We start from the raw sequence: 18,883 nt of genomic DNA, 5'->3' as shown, positions 1-18,883 counted from the left end.
AAGCCCTGACCTCAATCCCACTAGCAAAAGTCTGCGGGCAGAACCTGAAAAGCTTCGTCGGTGCGAGCAAGCGAGCCTACAACGCTGGACCTCAGTACAACCATGCGTCTGTTCGAGGAGGCGGTGAGTGAAGTATGGGGGCGCGACGAGATTCAGCGCGCTGACATTTATTGTGGAGGCGTTGTAGAACGCGCCTGATGACAAGGAGGATCGAGTCCTGTGTGTGTGAGCTCGGCTGTACACGGTGTGTGTGAAAACAAGGGGTGGTGGTGTGTGTGTGGTGAGATGCAATCTTTACTTAAAAACTGAGTTAAATTGTATTTTGGCTAATGTGTATGTAAACTTCCCAACTTCAACTGTAATTATACCGTACGTACATGTGTGGTGTATGTATGTAACGTGACGATACAGTTTCGAAAGTTTACATACACCTTAGCCAGGATATTACATTAAACCTCCAGTTTTTCACAATTCCTGACATTTTTAATGCCTCAGTAAAAATTGCCCTGTCTTTCTTGCGTCAGTTAGGATGAAATTTCTGCCAATAATAGTAGAGAGAATGACTTGATTTATTTCAGCTTTTATTTCTGTTCATCCACCATCCCAGTGGGTCAGCAAAGATTTACTGTCTTTAGGTCAGTTAGGAATCCACCACTTTATTTTAAGTATAGTATGATATTTATTATGTTGTACGGTCACGTGTATGTAATAGTACACGTGGCACGAGACTCGAGAACAAATACAGGTTTTCCTACTTACAAAGCATGTAGAGGTCTGTAATTTATCATAGGTACACTTCAACTGTGAGAGACGGAATCTAAAACAAAAATCCAGAAAAATCACATTGTATGATTTTTAAGTAATTCATTTGCATTTTATTGCATGACATAAGTATTTTGATACGATCAGAAAAGCAGGAACTTTAATATTGGTTACAAGAAAAACCTTTGTTTGCAATTACAGAGATCATACGTTTCCTGTAGTTCCTTAGACCCAGGTCCTCACACAACCTTGCAGCAGGGAGTTTTGGCCCATTACATGCTTTGTCAAGTAGGAAAACCCTGCAAAATCGGCAGTGTTATCAAAATACTTGTTCCCCCACTGCTATATAACACGTCACAAAACACATATATATATATTATATATACACAGTTACTATATATATAGTTTTAAACCGTTATTCAACAACTAGACAACGCTCAGATAGCTAGTAGTTAGTACTAGTAACTAGGCATTTACTACTAGAAACGTCGGTTACTGCTAATTAGTTACCCCGGCATGGTCCGTTTTTCCAGCGACATTAGGACTGGATTTGTTTTAAAACACTTTGCCCCTGTAAACACCATTTTACTCTCCCCTCATTACGCAATTGACCATTATGGAAAGAAGGCCGTGGAGCGATTCTTCTAGGGTGCTGAAGAACTATTTCAATGCTCATTAGGGATAGCCTGATATTGGCCTAATTGCACCTTGCCACAACATTAGTTAACCTGACGAGTTTGGCAATTGTTATAACGTTCATGGGCACAATATCGTCCACTTCATCTTTTTTTTTAACTGGCACTTGGAAGCTTGATATGACCAAAACAGATAATTCAATCTGTGACTAAGGGCATGGCCACTTTGTGTTAAGCGATCAATTTGTTCCCCGATGTTTCGTACCACACTGGGATGCAGCACATGGTAAACTCTGCCAATATCCCTCCAAAACACAGGAATGACGATTTGCACAGGATACAGTAGTATCAGACGGACATCGGAGTTCATTGGCCGAAAAACAGTCTACGGTTTTAAGGCTGGGATTTAAATAACCTTCCTACCAAGCTAACAAATTGACTGAATGGCGAGGATTCGACGGGACTTAAAATGGATGGTGATTTGCTGCTGTCTCTTTTGTTGCACATAATGTACAATTACCCTGAGCTCCCCCAGTAAAAAACTCGTATCCCTAGTCCGAATAGAGCTTTAGAGGACCCGACAAATCCCAACTGATAGAGATGATCAACTGCTGACAGAATAAAACATCAAATGGAACCATACAATTGGGAAAAGGGAACCGTGAACAGGGAGGAACCAATCAACAAAAAGTTTCGCGCACACTTTAGCCCTCTCACTACACCACTGACCCACTTTTTGCACACGTCCCCTTTACTTAGCCATCGTGTTCAAATACAAACTCAGCAGGCGGGCCTGTGGCACACAAGGTTGATTGTCAAGTTTGATTGACTATTCAAACAGGGACTACAGGAGGCCTTTCAGAGAGTCAAGCTGACAAGTTTATCCCTTCCCAGATACAGCTAACAGGTAGCCGAGGCTCTACGCTCGTTCACAAATTGCTGCATCTTAGTTAAATAAAAAATTAATAAAAAACTGGGGGACAAGAACCTGTTATTATTCCCATGAAACTGATTAACTCCAGGACATCAAGGCCGAAACTCCTCTTCAAAAGTCACAGTTCATTTCCGTGGACCGTGAGGTTCCTTTGCTGCATGGTTGGTTGTTGGCTGGGATAGAAGAGAAGAATGGGGGCCAATTTTAGACTGGGGGGCAGTTCAGCTGATCCCCTAAGCAGATAGCGGTGGAACAAGACCCAGCCATTGTCACTTCATTCTCGCCAGGCAGAACTGAAAAAGTGTGTGCGAGCAAGGAGGCCTACAAACCTGACTCAGTTACACCAGCTCTGTCAGGAGGAATGGGCCAAAATTCACCCAACTTATTGTGGGAACCTTGTGGAAGGCTACCCAAAACATTTGACCCAAGTTAAACAATTTAAAGGCAATGCTACCAAATACTAATTGAGTGTATGCAAACGTCTGACCCACTGGGAATGTGATGAAAGAAATAAAATCTGAAAMAAATAATTCTCTCTACTATTATTGTGACATTTTACATTCTTAAAATAAAGTGGTGATCCTATCTGACCTAAGACAGAGAATTTTTACTGGGATTAAATGTAAGGAATTGTGAAAAACTGACTTTAAATGTATTTGGCTAAGGTGTATGTCAATTTATTATTCCTATTGCTTCCGTTTCTGACTTCATGACAAAAAAATAAAATAAATAAAAATGAATGCACTGTTGGAGCTAGGAACGGAAGCATTTTGATACACACGCAATAATATCTACTTAATACTGTATGTATATGTGTTGCTAGCTCCAACAATGGCTCCAACAATGGCGTAATATCTAGCAATGTGTACGTGAGTAAAATTTGATTTGAAAAACATAAAAGCAGGTGAGAAAATAAAATCAGAAAATATATGAATTCTGAGAAACCATAACTCCTAACACCTTATATTAACTTATACATTTCCTTTTCCAATTGGCTTCATTCAGAGAAAGGATCACCACTCGTTTTTCTTGTCAAGAAAGGAAATATTCAGTATATACACACCATCCCCACAGAGATAGACTGGTCAGGAGTTGATCGATAGGTAATACAAGTCCCTGTACAACGTGAAAAGGTCATTGGACCCAAGTGAAATACAGGGGCTTGGCTTACAACAACCATCCATCTTGGAGGTGTGGACACCAATGATTTATATGTACACTAAATTAAGTCACACCATCTTAGCGCTCCCCCACCGTTGTAAAAAATATTTTACAAGCTATAGAAATGCATTTATTAATGTCTATATTCGTTTTTGCCACTTTTTTTATATTACTGACACCTTAATGCATACTTTTAAATGGTTTAATATGAGTTAAACATACACACACATACAGTGGGGAGAACAAGTATTTGATACACTGCCGATTTTGCAGGTTTTCCTACTTACAAAGCATGTAGAGGTCTGTAATTTCTATCATAGGTACACTTCAACTGTGAGAGACGGAATCTAAAACAAAAATCCCAGAATTATAATCCCACCTCATGGATAATGAGTTTACAGTAATATTCTCATCTATAGCCATATTTATGCATAAGTTTTGATCACAACTACAAACCAGTAAAAAATTCCAGCTTCTCACAGACACTGTTGAGTATTTTCTTTTGTTCTAACAGAACCAAGCCGTTCTCTTGTTCTCCTCACTCATTACTGTATTTATTATGCACTGTTTGCCAACTACGTTCACTGATGTATAACAGAACCATTGGTGTCCACACATCACACTCAAAACAGATTCGGATTACGGCTTCCACAATGACAATTAGACCAGAGAAGACTGTGAAATTGGAATCATACGGGATCTATATATTATCTCGCTAACGACCTGCAAAGGCGACTGCGGACTATAGGGAAACTCAGGCATAGCAGTTCTGTGTATACGGCAACAACCTGTTTGGCGCATTATTTAGAATGGAAGATTTGGTTATAGATGACGGTCAATGCTATCTTCTCGGTCTGGCGCGCTCAACATGCAAGATCTTTTTTCCATCTGGTGGGCAGATTCAATGATCGGGAGGAAGGTTGAAGATGGTCAGGTCCCAAGCTTCTTACACCGGCAGGACCTCGGCTCACACTCCGTTACCCCGTCGAAGAGCAGCTGGGCCTTCACAGTCCGGTAAAGAAATTCATTATGTACATCACTAGCCGTCCATGGTTTAAAATATCCTGCAGTGCACATAGGTCTCTCTGCTCGAAGCCCGCGCATTTGTGGGCCAGTTGCACTGTCTCTTGAAGCTTTGCCTTCTTATTGCACATCTTGGCGCTTGATCCATGAGGAGTATTGAATGGGAATATGGTCAATCGTGGTCTGATTGACGCTTAGATAAAATTAGACGCTTTTCGCGTCTATAAACTCCTACTGCCCGTCGTTTAGAGGAGGTTGAACGGAGAAGGATTTTGATGACAACCCCAGAGAATTCAACCATTGTCCTATACGTCGAACCACCGGAATGTGTACGCGCTGGAAACACAATCATTCTTTGGGGGGCATGCGCCTCTGTTCGCTGCATAAGTGTTGTTTCTTAGGCACCACCTGCACCGTATTTGCACGCGGCGCACGGAGGATGGGGCCTATGTACTCTCCGCCGAGATCTTGGCAACAACCTCTCCTCACACAGTCAGTTTAAGTTATGCATTGAAGATTTGGGTTTGTCCCCTGGCGCTTCTTTTCAGCATGACAACGACCCGATATATATTCACTATGCCAGGGCAATCATCAAGGCAGTGGTTTCCGTAAGGAAGCATTCTCAAGGTCCGCGAGTGCCGCCCTAGCCATTCTCCGCCGAACACCCAATAGTAAATTATGTGAGACGCTGAAAAGCCCGTATTGCTCAGTGCTCGAAACTGAAGGATCTCTAGATGAAGTGTATAGCTACTGGAGATGTTGGGCACATAACCCCACTCCCTGCTCAGTGTGTGCACCCTTCGCAACACTGAGGACAGGAAACCTTATGATCCTCTGTAATTGCAACAAAGGTTCTGTACCAATAGGGTTAGTTCTGCTTTTCTGATGTATCCAAATACTATAGTCATGAATAAATGCAATTAAATGTATCTTAAATCATACAATGTTGTTTGGTCCTGGGATTTTTGTTTACGATTCCGCTCTCTCACAGTTGAAGTGTACCTATGATAAAAATTACAGACCTCTACATGCTTTGTAAGTAGGAAAACCTGCAAAATCGGCAGTGTATCAAATACTTGTTCTCCCCACTGTATATACACATACATAAACTCAGCAAAAAAAGAAATGTCCTCTCACTGTCAACTGCGTTTATTTCCAGCATAACAAGATTCAACAACTGAGACATAAACTGAACAGGTTCCACAGACATGTGACTAACAGAAATGGAACAATGTGTCCCTGAACAAAGGAGGGTTAAAATCAAAAGTATCAGTCAGTATCTGGTGTGGCCACCAGCTGCATTAAGTACTGCAGTGTATCTCCTCCTCATTGACTGCACCAGATTTGCCAGTTCTTGCTGTGAAATGTTACCCCACTCTTCCACCAAGGCAGCTGCATGTTCCCGGACATTTCTGGGGAGAATGGCCCTAGCCCTCACCCTCCGATCCAACAGGTCCCAGACGTGCTCAATGGGATTGAGATCCGGGCTCTTCGCTGGCCATGGCAGAACACTGACATTCCTGTCTTGCAGGAAATTTGCCATAATGCTCGTTCTGTGCGTGATGGCATTGTCATGCTGGAGGGTCATGTCAGGATGAGCCTGCAGGAAGGGTACCACATGAGGGAGGAGGATATCTTCCCTCGAACGCACAACGTTGAGATTGCCTGCATGGACAACAAGCTCAGTCCAATGATGCTGTGACACACCGCCCCAGAACATGATGGACCCCCCACCTCCAAATCAATCCCGCTCCAGAGTACAGGCCTAGGTGTAATGCTCATTCCTTCGACGATAAACACGAATCCGACCATCACCCCTGGTGAGACAAAACCGCGACTCGTCAGTGAAGAACACTTTTTGCCAGTCCTGTCTGGTCCAGCGACGGTGGGTTTATGCCCATAGGCGGCGGTGTTGTCTGTGATGTCTGGTGAGGACCTGCCTTACAACAGGCCTACAAGCCCTCAGTCCAGCCTCTCTCAGCCTATTGCGGACAGTCTGAGCACTGATGGAGGGATTGTGCATTCCTGGTGTAACTCGGGCAGTTGTTGTTGCCATCCTGTACCTGTCCCGCAGGTGTGACGTTCGGATGTACCAATCCTGTTCAGGTGTTGTTACACGTGGTCTGCCACTGCGAGGACGATCAGCTGTCTGTCCTGTCTCCCTGTAGCACTGTCGTAGGCGTCTCACAGTACGGACATTGCAATGAATTGCCGATGCCACATCTGGAATCCTCAAGCCTCCTTGCAACATATCTGCGGCACGTTCACGCAGATCAGCAGGGACCCTGGGCATCTTTCTTTTTGTGTTTTTCGGAGTCAGTAGAAAGGCCTCTTTAGTGTCCTAGGTTTTCATAACTGTGACCTGAATTGCCTACCGTCTGTAAGCTGTTAGTGTCTTAACGGCCGTTCCACAGGTGCATGTTCATTAATTGTTTATGGTTCATTGAACAAGCATTGGAAAGAGTGTTAAAACCCTTCACAATGAAGATCTGTTAAGTTATTTGGATTTTTACAAATTTTCTTTGAAAAGTAGGATCCTGAAAAAGGGTTGTTTCTTTTTTTGCTGAGTTTATATATACAGTACCAGTCAAAAGTTTGGACGCACCTACTCATTCAAGGGTTTTTCTTTATTTTCACTATTTTCTACATTGTAGAATAATAGTGAAGACATCAAAACTATGAAACAACACATGGAATCATGTAGTAACCAAAATAGTGGTAGGCAAATCAAAATATATTTTAGATTTTGAATTCTTCATAGAAGCCACCCGTTGCCTTGATGACAGTGTACCCACATATGCTGAGCACTTGTTGGCTGCTTTTCCTTTACTCTGCGGTCCAACTCATCCCAACCATCTATTACTAGCCTGTTCAACTCTTCTTTCGTATCGTCTGAGATTCCCAAAGATTGAAAGCTGCGCGGTCATCCCCCTCTCCAAAGGGGGTGACACTCTAGACCCAAACTGCTACAGACCTATATCTATCCTACCCTGTCTTTGTAAGGTCTTCGAAGCCAAGTCAACAAACAGATTACCGACCATTTCGAATCCCACCGTACCTTCTCCGCTATGCAATCTGGTTTCAGAGCTGGTCATGGGTGCACCCCAGCCACGCTCAAGGTCCTAAACGACATCATAACCGCCATGATAAGAGACATTACTGTGCAGCCGTATTCATCGACCTGGCCAAGGCTTTCGACTCTGTCAATCACCACATTCTTATTGGCAGACTCGACAGCCTTGGTTTCTCAACTTATTGCCTCGTCTAGTTTACGACTACTTCTCTGAGAGAGTTCAGTGTGTCAAATCGGAGGGCTTGTTGTCCGGACCTCTGCAGTCTCTATGGGGGTGCCACAGGGTTCAATCCTTGGGCCGACTCCCTTCTCTGTATACATCAATGATGTTGCTCTTGCTGCTGGTGATTCTCTGATACACCTCTACGCAGACGACACCATTCTGTATACTTCTGGCCCCTCTTTGGACACTGTGTTAACTAACTCCAGACGAGCTTCAATGGCATAACAACTCTCCTTCCGTGGCCTCCAACTGCTCTTAACACAAGTAAAACTAAATGCATGCTATTCAACCGATCACTGCCCGCACCTGCTCGCCCGTCCAGAATCACTACTCTGACTTAGAATACGTGGACAACTACAAATACCTAGGTGTCTGGTTAGATTGTAAACTCTCCTTCCAGACTCACATTAAGCATCTCCAATCCAAAATTAATATAGAATCGGCTTCCTATATCGCAACAAAGCATCCTTCACTCATGCTGCCAACATACCCTCGTAAAACTGACCATCCTACCGATCCTCGACTTCAGTGATGTTATCTATAAAATAGCCTCCAACACTCTACTCAACAACTGGATGCGGTCTATCACAGTGCCATCCGTTTTGTCACCAAAGCCCCATACACTACCCACCATTGCGACCTGTACGCTCTCGATGGTTGGCCCTCGCTTCATCTCAGTCGCAACCACTGGCTACAGGTTATCTACAAGTCTCTGCTAGGTAAAGCCCCGCCTTATCTCAGCTCACTGGTCACCATAGCAGCACTCACTCATAGCACGCGCTCCTGCAGGTATATCTCACTGGTCACCCCCAAAGCCAATTCCTCCTTTGGTCGCCTTTCCTTCCAGTTCTCTGCTGCCAATGACTGGAACGAACTGCAAAAATCTCTGAAGCTGGAGACTCATGTCTCCCTCACTAGCTTTAAGCACCAGCTGTCAGAGCAGCTCACAGATCACTGCACCTGTATATAGCCCATCTGTAAACAGCCCATCTATCTACCTACCTCATCCCCATACTGTATTTATTTATATTGCTCCTTTGCACCCCAGTATCTCTACTTGCACATTCATCTTCTGCACATTTACCATTCCAGTGTTTAATTGCTATATTGTAATTACTTCGACGCCATGGCCTATTTATTGCCTTAACTCCCTTATCTTACCTCATTTGCACTCACTGTATATAGACCTTTTGTTTTCTACTGTATTATTGACTGTATGTTTTGTTTATTCCATGTGTAACTCTGTGTTGTATGTGTCAAATTGCTATGCTTTATCTTGGCCAGGTCGCAGTTGCAAATGAGAACTTGTTCTCAACTAGCCTACCTGGTTAAATAAAGGTTAAATAAATAAATACATCTTCAAGTGGGTTGAAGTCGAGTGATTGTTAAGGCCAGGTCATCTGATGCAGCACTCCATCACTCTCCTTCTTGGTCAAATAGCCCTTTCACAGCCTGGAGGTGTGTTGGGTCATTGTCCTGTTGAAAAAGAAATGATAGTCCCACTAAGCGCAAGGCAGATGGGATGGCGTATCGCTGCAGAATGCTGTGGTAGCCATGCTGGTTAAGTGTGCCTTAAGTTCCATATTAATCACGGACAGTGTCACCAGCAAAGCACCCCCACACCATCACACCTCCATGCTTCATGATGAGAACCAGAGATCATCCGTTCACCTACTCTGCATCTCACAAACCACCCCCCCAAAAAATGACAAATTTACATCGGTCTAATGTCCATTGCTCGTTTGTCTTGGCTCAAGCAAGTCTCTTCTTTTTATTAGTGTCCTTTAGTAGTGGTTTCTTTGCAGTAATTCAACCATGAAGGCCTGATTGACACAGTCTCCTCTGAACAGTTGATGTTGAGATGTGTCTGTCACTTGAACTTTGTAAGGCATTTATTTGGGCTGCAATCTGAGGTGCAGTTAAACCTCCACAGGATCACTGGGTCCCCTGCGGGACAGTTGAGCTAACGTAGGCTAATGCGATTAGCATAAGGTTGTAAGTAACAAGAACATTTCCCAGGACATAGACATATCTGAGATTGGCAGAAAGCTTCAAATCTTGTTAATCTAACTGCACTGTCTAATTTACAGTAGCTATTACAGTGAAAGAATACCATGCTATTGTTTGAGGAGCGTGCACAGTTATGAATTTGAAAAGTTGTTAATAAACCAATTAGGAACATTTGGGCATTCTTGATACAAAATGTTGAACAGAAAAGCAATGGTTCATTGGATCAGTCTAAAATGTTGTACATACACTGCTGCCATCTAGTGGCCAAAATCTAAATTGTGCCAAGGCTGGAATAATATATTATGGCCTTTCTCTTGCATTTAAATATGATGGCACATCAGATCTTATGTGTTATATTCTCCTACATTAATTTCACATTTCCACAAACTTCAAAGTGTTTCCTTTCAAATGGTATCAAGAATATGCATATCCTTGCTTCAGGTCCTGAGCTACAGGCAGTTAGATTTGGATATGTCATTTTGGGTGAAAATTGAAGAAAAGGGGCGGATCCTTAAGAGGTTTAACTCTAATTAACAAATCCTCTGCAGCAAAGGTAACTCTGGGTCTTCCTTTCCTGTGGCGGTCCAGCTGACGAATCCGGGTTTGGCGGATACCAGGAGAACGCTACCTGCCCAAATGCATAGTGCCAACTGTAAAGTTTGGTGGAGGAGGAATGGTCTGGGGCTGTTTTTCATGGTGCGGGTTCGGCCCCTTAGTTACAGTGAAAGGAAATCTTAACGCTACAGCATACAATGACATTTTAGACGATTCTGTGCTTCCAACTTTTTGGCAACAGTTTGGGGAAGGCCCTTTGCTGTTTCATCATGACAATGTCCCCATGCACAAAGCGAGGTCCATACAAAAATGGTGTGTCGAGATCGGTGTGGAAGAACTTGACTGGCCTGCACAGAGCTCTGACCTCAACCCCATCAAACACCTTTGGGATAAATTGGAACGCCGACTGCGAGACAGGCCTAATCGCCCAACATCAGTGACCGACCTCCCTAATGCTTGTGGCTGAATGGAATCAAGTCCCTGCAGCAATGTTCCAACATCTAGTGGAAAGCCTTCCCAGAAGAAAGGAGGCTGTTATATTAGCAAATCATATTCATCATCTCCAGCAAAAAAGAGGAACATCATCGGTGTGTAGAGTGTGATTTTTAACAATTGTGAGTAGGCATTGCCTACTAATTGGTTGACGATTTCATTGGAAACACTTATCTTCCTCTTTTTTACGTGTGGGGTGGTGCTAGAGATGATGATTATGATTATTATTATTTCCCTTTAAATACATGTAATTTTGTCCTTGAAACATTTAATTAAAATACTGTACAATTGCATTCATTTCTATGGAGAATGCTCCTACTGGGCAGTGCCAATATGGCTGACCGGTGGCTTCAAAGCCTCTCATTGGCCAATACATAGCATCAGCAATCCATAGTTTATATACATCATTGTTTGAGAACAAGGGTGGTGGGAGAACTGGGAGAGGAGCATGAAAGCTTGATATGGAGCTGATGCAGTACTGTTCTAATTCCTAATACCTAGAGCATAGCAGCCCAGTTCTCCGTACTCTCACTCAGTCATATTGTATGTGGTAATGGATGACAATAGCCAGTCCCCTGCTTCAAATTGCGATGGGGAAAAGGACTGCACTTACAGAAGAACAAAATGTCCACATTCTGGCTAGGTCAAATAATGAAGGTACATTTTTGGACCTAGCATTCTGGTCCACATACTTTCAAGCATTTACTCAGAATTACAGTTATTCGTTATTATCATCTACTGGAAATCATAATATTCAGTAAATTCCGCTTGGGACAGATCTTCCTCACTCGCTTGGACAATCAAAATCAAGTCAATCTGTGGGCCATCAGACCCTGCCGCCAACTGTAATGGCTTACAGCTTGAGGTCCACGATGGCTGGCATCCTCTTAGTACTCAATTAAAATGCAGTGAAAGAAGCCTGCTGTTGGGGCTGATTGGTGGAACCTCCACCTGTGCCCAGCTGCAGCATGAATCAACTGTATCCCGGGTCGCCACCTAAGCCTGTGTCCCAAATGACACAATATTCTCTATATAATGCACTACTTTTGACAAGGGCCAATAGGGTTCTGGTTGTAGGGAACAGGGTGCCATTTGGGACAGATCCCTGGTTGCTGCCTGGTCTCTTCTGATCCTTGACTCCTTGTCCAATAAATCATTTTTCGCCACGGACCCTTGACCAGGATAATCTGGAATTTCCACGTTTTTATGATTGATGCCATCTTGAACCTCACCATTAAACATTAAAGGCTGACAAAAAAGTTATTGGTGGTATTTAAACAGTTGTTTTTTTTCAAGACACTAAACGTGCCATCTTTATCAGCATTGTAGCCTGTTTATATTACACAAATCTTGTCTTTCGTCCAACAGCAGATATTTTATAGGCTTTAGTAGAACCCAATAAAACTAGGATCCACCGCCACTGTGCTTGGATTCAAACTATATGGCCTAAGGATCTACACAACATACCACAGCCACTGTATTTGTTGACATAAAAAAATTATCTTGGGGCATACATTATACTGTAAAAATGATATCAACCTTTATATGCTGGTTGCAATAACATTGGGAACTTTTCCTTTCTGTAATTCATAATAAGAAGAGAAGAACACCTTGCAGAACAAGAGGTTTGACTCATTAAAGCAATGGTCGTCTGCAGGCGGCCTGTTTTTAGTAAAACAAAAATAGAGATATATTTTGGGAATTTTAGTTTTGGGTCAAAAAAATACTGTCAAATTACCAGGAATTCAGCAAAAAAAAATAAAAAATTAGGAAGTATTCCTACTAATAACAAAAAGAGACATAAGTGATTGTATTTCAATTTAATCAAGGTATGAAATTATTGTTATTTTCAAATACAATTTCTTGTGGTCAATTTAAAAAGTGTACAACTGACTTATTTTCCGACCCCCCGACCATCCGCTCCTAAAAAGATTTGGCCTGCGGTTGAATCTAGTTACCTTGCCCTGCATTAAACCCTCATACGATCAAAGGGCTTCCACATCATCTCCCAGAATGTACTGCTTTATTACATAATCTAGATACAGTGTGATAACAAAGGCCATGAACTTGTATCTAATTTAGCATTACTGCTACTACCCTTTTCCACATGAATGAGAACTCCTCTTGAGTTGGAATTTCCCATCTTTTAAATCAGATTGATTACTGCTGAAGTGTGTCTAATGAGTGCACCCAGTATAAAATTGTATAAACATGAATTTCCTACTTGAACCATACTGTAACTTGACTTTAAGGCCTTGCTCAGGGTTASCCTTTATACAGTACAGTCACCTCAATTGTGTTTTTCTTGTCATGGAGCTAAGGATGCTTAGCTAGTCTCTTCAGTGACCCTGAAACATCCTGATGTAGGATCTTAATCTGATCACCCTGTGTTGCAGGATAACATTTCTGCAATGCAGGACATTTAAAACTTGTAATATATTTGAATTTAAGTCTTCTGAAATGTGTAAAAATGTCATACTTGATATTCACTCATTCATTTTTTAAATAAACCCCTACAAAAATGTCCATTAATTATAATCCACATTTCCTGTTGCTGCAGGATTATTTTCCTTCTATAGCAAACTGTCTCAAATGAATAGCCTGCTGTCACAACTCAGAGGCTGCATCTCAAATGGCACCTTATTCCCTATATAGTGCAATACCTTTCACCAGGGTTCACAGGGCTTTGGTCAAAAGTAGAGCACAATCTAGGGAATAGGATGCCATTTGGGATGCAAACAGAGGCTCTATTGAGCCTCAGCTATGAAACAGTCAACCATTGAGTGTACTGTATGTTCCAACACGCACAGACAAATCCAAGTTTTTGGCACAATTGCAAAGGCATCCTTTATAAGTAGCTTGTGTTATAGAGTGCTGATTAATTTCAGTTTCCAATTTCTTACCCAAAATACTGTCCTTTGTTTCACTCATTTGTAAAAATAATTTGATACATTTTTCAAGGACTGGAACCTCTCCAACCTTTCCTAGCATGAGAGCTACTTTAAAAAAAAGAAACATGTTGTGAGCTACAATTTTTTTCTAGCTTTCAAATAGGAACATTCTTCTCTTCTCCCCTGCAAGTCTTCCCCAGGTCCTTGGTGCACAGGAGAAAGCAGTTTTCTGTCAATATACCTGGTAGAATAATGGTTAATAAACAACTCTATAAAATATGTGATTTTCCCCTCCAAATTCTGTTTTATATTTTCCTAAATTATGTTCTCAGTTTTATTTTTCCTGGTTTTAGCTTCATTGTTTTTCACTCTCAAAATTGCAATTGTTCATAGAGAAAACATTTAATGGGATGTTCTGAGAGTCCATGTCAATGCTTAAATCAGAAGGCAATTTTTGTAGGTCTGGAAGAAAACAAACAAATTTAGATTTGAGTGTAATTCCCCTTTAATTCTGCATCTGGCCCTTTAATTGATAATCTAGCTTGTGAGGAATATGCTGTCTAATGTGCCGGTCTAGGATGGTTCTGTACTGATGCTGCTCATTTCATAGAAAAGTTAGCAAATAACTAATAATAGATACAAATTATATACTTACTCATGATATACATCTGCCAGGTAAGCCTACTTTGCAGTTAAGATTTAATTGAGAAGGTTTTGGGGAAAGTATTTCTGTCAACTCACATGCGGTTATCACAACTGGCTACACACGGAGTGATAGACAAACACACACACAAACGGGGGCAATATATACTGGAAATTAATTGGCAGATATTGTGTTAGATTTAGCTTTTTAAGCTCATAGTGGCTAACCAAGGTGGGGTAATGTCAATGTTCCGTTAATTAGATAGTAGCTAGTAGTTTCTGATACTTTTAGATTTGTTTATGACAGTTTGCGGTGGAAAATATGAATAATTGCATGTCCTTTCAGAATTGTTTGGCGAGTTACTGCTCAAATGTGGGCTGCAAGCTACTGGTAGCTGTTGGAGACCTGTTGGAGACCCCTGGTATAGAATATGCAGTGCTACTACATCCATTGCATATTCCAGTCCTTCAAAAATGAATTTCAATTAGATTTTCTGTTGTATCAGTCTGGCATTGTTTTTGTCTTGAGTGCTTTAATAATTAACCAAGATTGATTGATCGACATCAAAAGCCTGTCAGCCATTTTCACTTTCAAATGATTAAAACACACTTGAGTTTTATACTTTCACTGCACACCATTTTATCTACGGGTAAAAAATGCATATATATTCTACTCCAAAGTCCTCAGTCAGCTCTGAACTCGTATTGACATGCATGCTTTCTACACTGCATGCATGAATGAGTAAGTTAAAAGGGAGCTCTCTCTGTGAAAGTCAGGAAATGGAGAGAGAGGTTATTAGGGGAAGGCTTGGTAATTCAACTTGTGAATTTAACATTTAATTAAACATGCAAACCAGTCAAACAAATTATGATTTTTAACTTAGCAGGCTGCATAAGCAATAATAAGGGGGAAAAATTCAGATGGAAAAATTCCTCATCAATGAATAAATTAGAATGATTGACACTCTCTCCTAACTGTGCCATATATTTGGGTATAAGATAGTATATGTTTCACTCTTTGTGGAACAGAGTTGGTGTACAATGGCCCTACTCGTTGAGATCAGCCCAAGTTTCTCCTCTCTTCTGTCCATCTCATTTTCTACAGCTCGCCATCCTTCAATCTCAATTATGGAAATGTAATCAATGACCCAAACTTCCCTGGGCACAAATGATTGCTAAAAGGTGGGGAAGACTATTATCATGTCCGCACAGATGTTCTTGGCAAGTGATTTTGCTGTGCTGATATGGTTCTACTACAGAGAGAAATGGCACCCTATTCCTGTTATAATGCACTACTTTTGACCCCAAAGGGAATAGGGTGCCATTTCGGACACATCAAGAGACTGGTTCCATTCCAGTCCACTTTGAATCAGCAGCTTCGATCTGGGAAATAAGATCTCCAAATGAAAATCCAGCTGTACTACTGCTAGGCCTAGGCATATACTGTATTGAGTTTGCCTTGGCTACTGATGAATGTTTTATTCATTTAGGAGCACTACATTTTTACCGCACGCATGCACACACACACACACACACGTCATGTGGTATCCCATCTACTCACATAGCCTACTGTAGTTAGATAACTTGCTTCATGGTGCACCAAAGAGTGCTGCAAATAAAAAATAACATTAAACTGGGTCAAGATAGTACAAATGGTACATTTCTGCAGCATAACCTGTACGGCTCAGAGGGATTAAATCTCCGCTGACAGTAACATTGAAAATCAATGAATTTGGTTTGGATGTCAAGTCAAATGAATCTCTGCTGTGATAATGTTCAATAATTGAGATCAATGCATTTACTTATAAACATTGCACATGTCCCGTTCTAAAAATCCTCTTTATCATTCTCTAAGAGAGTTCAGCCAAGCATCATACATGTTTCAGACCGCATTTAAAAAAAGAATGAGCTCAAGAATAGCTTTGTGCTGGAGGCAGATCAGCTAAACGTTGTGTGGTACTATGCTCCCTCTGTAGGTGAGAAAAAGCAGTAAAACTGTCAAGAATCTGCTTCTCCCTTCCCAACTGCTGGAAGACGAGGGTGGTGAGCAGCTAAAAGTCTCTCTCTCCACAGGGAATTTTAAAAAGCAGACTAGTTGTAACTACTTACTGTAGCAAGCCCCTGATATTCATGTACATCTGATGTTCAATAAAAGCAGGCAGGAAATAGAGGACAAGACAGACAACCTCCCTCAGAGACACTTTGTTGTAAAGAAACAAGGAATATTTTTCGCGTAAATGTGTTCATTTTGATAACATTGTATATTTATGTTCTCAACAATGCCCATATCCCAACCCTTAGTGAATAAAATACCAAATAAAAGAAATTGGAGAGACAGACTTATTTCATCACTGTTTATAAATACTTATAACAATCAAACACCAGGAATCCGCTATTCAAATACGAATTGCACAGAACCAACAGCTTAGTCGCCCAGAACCAACAGCTTAAAAAATACACTGAAGCAGCTTACACATTTTCCTCAACGGATTAGATAAAAAGAAAGCTGCTTTATATTTGGTGAAAAATTGCATTAAATACCCCCCTCCGATTGAAATGTCAGCATGATTCTAGTCTGCCAAAATCACGTGCAAAGAGGATTCATGAACATATGTAAAACAATAGACTGATTGCTCACACTAGTGTCCAGTTCTTTCCTCCTACAGTGGTAGTGCTGCCTGTGGCCTTTGACGAGCACAAATACTTTGAGACACATGGCTATATCAAGAGGGAAGCACTGACCTACACACTGCCTCTTCCTTTCCTTCCACCATGCCCAGGCAGTTATCCAAGGTTCACACAGCGAGGAGGCAAACCCATGCAGTGAACAACAAAGCTGTGGGGTGGTTTTGTTAAATCTCTCAAGCTTTGTTTAAAATGACTGGCTGAAGAATTCTCACTTGACCAGAAAGTTTAAGCACTGGGCATCTCACGTTTTGAAGGCACTTTCAATGATTTTGCAGCAATCTCCTGAATCTCTCTCTCCTCTGCTCCATTATCGTACCCTAAGCCTAAGGCAGGGAGAGATCTGGACTGAGTAAGCCTAGTTGGAGATGCTTACGAACTGAATGCAAATTCACAGAGGAGCATGTATAAAACATAATATTCACAAACCCTCTGCTGAATATAGTAGCCTATGCACATCAAAATGCATGCGTCACAGGCTATAGGGGACACCCCCATTGATATGAGCTGTTTTAAATAACCAAAAACCTGCACACAAATAAAACAAGACAATAATTCAGCATCATAACACCAGAGTAATAATTTAAGGAGATAATTTAAGAGTAAACTAAGTGAATGTCTGAAGTTAAAAAAAGCCAGGTTGATAATAAATGTACAACTTCTTTGGATAAAAACACAAAATCAGACGACTAACTCAACATTATTACTAATACACACCAGCCAGGTCACTGTGCAAATAATAACATCAATACTCAGGCACTCTAAAGCACATTACAAATTGATATAGAAGCAAGGCAAGCAATAGCAATGGCATCTCACCCAGAGTGTGAAGGGTGATCCTGTTGTATCTTTCGTTGTGCGTGTATCCTACCAGCTAGTGAAGGTTGTCAAGATGTTTACAGTCTTCAGACAAACTGGTGGAATGCAGCCAGCAGCTAACCGACAGCCTCCAGTCCCTGATTCACTTGCAGCTTCCAACAGGCAAGTTACAGAGTCGCTTATTATAGGATAATCCAGGCATTGTCCTCTCACTGCTATAGCCAAGTTAGTCAATGTTGGTTGCAAGTTGGGGTCCAAAGGTGCCCCTATAACACTTCAAGTCCACAACAATATAGTGTATATTTAGCTTGAGATAATCAGCTGAGACCAAAAATAGTCACACCCAAAAAATACTAAAATACTTAAAACTAAGGATGCATCTAAGATTTCAGAAATAGGAAACAGCAAGATAAAAGTGAAAGGTGCCAGTGTCCCCCAGTCCTCCAGGTCTTAATGATAATATATAGTGTAGCAGTCAGAAGAACCAGAATAAAATCCACACAAAATATCTCTTCTTTTCCTTTTAGGCAACTCTCCCTTCAGTAAAGAGCCTGCACCTGCTACCAAAGCAGAGAAATACAATGTACACCTTTTTCTGTGAGCTACACAGCTAAGCCTCAGCTGCCCCTGTTACAGTCATCACTCACTCTCAAGCCCAGCACTTCGGATGAGCCCTGGACTGACGATTGCTCTTGCTCAAAATCTTTCAGGAACACATCTCTTTGCTCTGTCAAACCGACTCTTGTTGCCACGCCTCCCAGACCGTGATTGGTTGAGCTCAGCTCAGAGAAAAGTACAGGGAGGAGGGGTTGATAATGCTATGTGGAAGGAAGGAGAGGGACATGAGAAGAGGAGAGAGAGTGGGGAAATGGTAGGCTGGGGGTTGGGGAAGCAGAGGAGAGGATAGACCGAGCTCTGTAAGCCTGAAGGGACAGCGTGGCTAATGAAAGAGAAATGCTTCTCCCAATACTTTAGCCA

At 41.6% G+C, this 18,883-nt stretch overlaps 1 protein-coding gene and 1 pseudogene across 1 annotated transcript in view; both read right to left on the bottom strand.

The window, feature by feature from the left end:
- The window catches only part of brinp2 (bone morphogenetic protein/retinoic acid inducible neural-specific 2), a 135,527-nt gene extending 116,936 nt beyond the window's left edge, over window positions 1-18,591 (bottom strand). Inside the window, exon 1 of the mRNA XM_024010462.2 lies at window positions 17,906-18,591. The gene's annotated coding sequence lies outside the window, so the exon portion shown is untranslated. The remainder of the gene's footprint in view (window positions 1-17,905) is intronic.
- Window positions 5,941-6,808, bottom strand: LOC111979769 (uncharacterized; annotated as a pseudogene).
- Window positions 18,592-18,883: the final 292 nt, after the last annotated feature.

The sequence above is a fragment of the Salvelinus sp. IW2-2015 genome, linkage group LG19 (genome assembly GCF_002910315.2).
Source record: "Salvelinus sp. IW2-2015 linkage group LG19, ASM291031v2, whole genome shotgun sequence".
Taxonomy (NCBI): domain Eukaryota; kingdom Metazoa; phylum Chordata; class Actinopteri; order Salmoniformes; family Salmonidae; genus Salvelinus; species Salvelinus sp. IW2-2015.
Note: the sequence above shows the minus strand (reverse complement) of the source record. Positions and strands in the feature narration are given on the sequence as shown.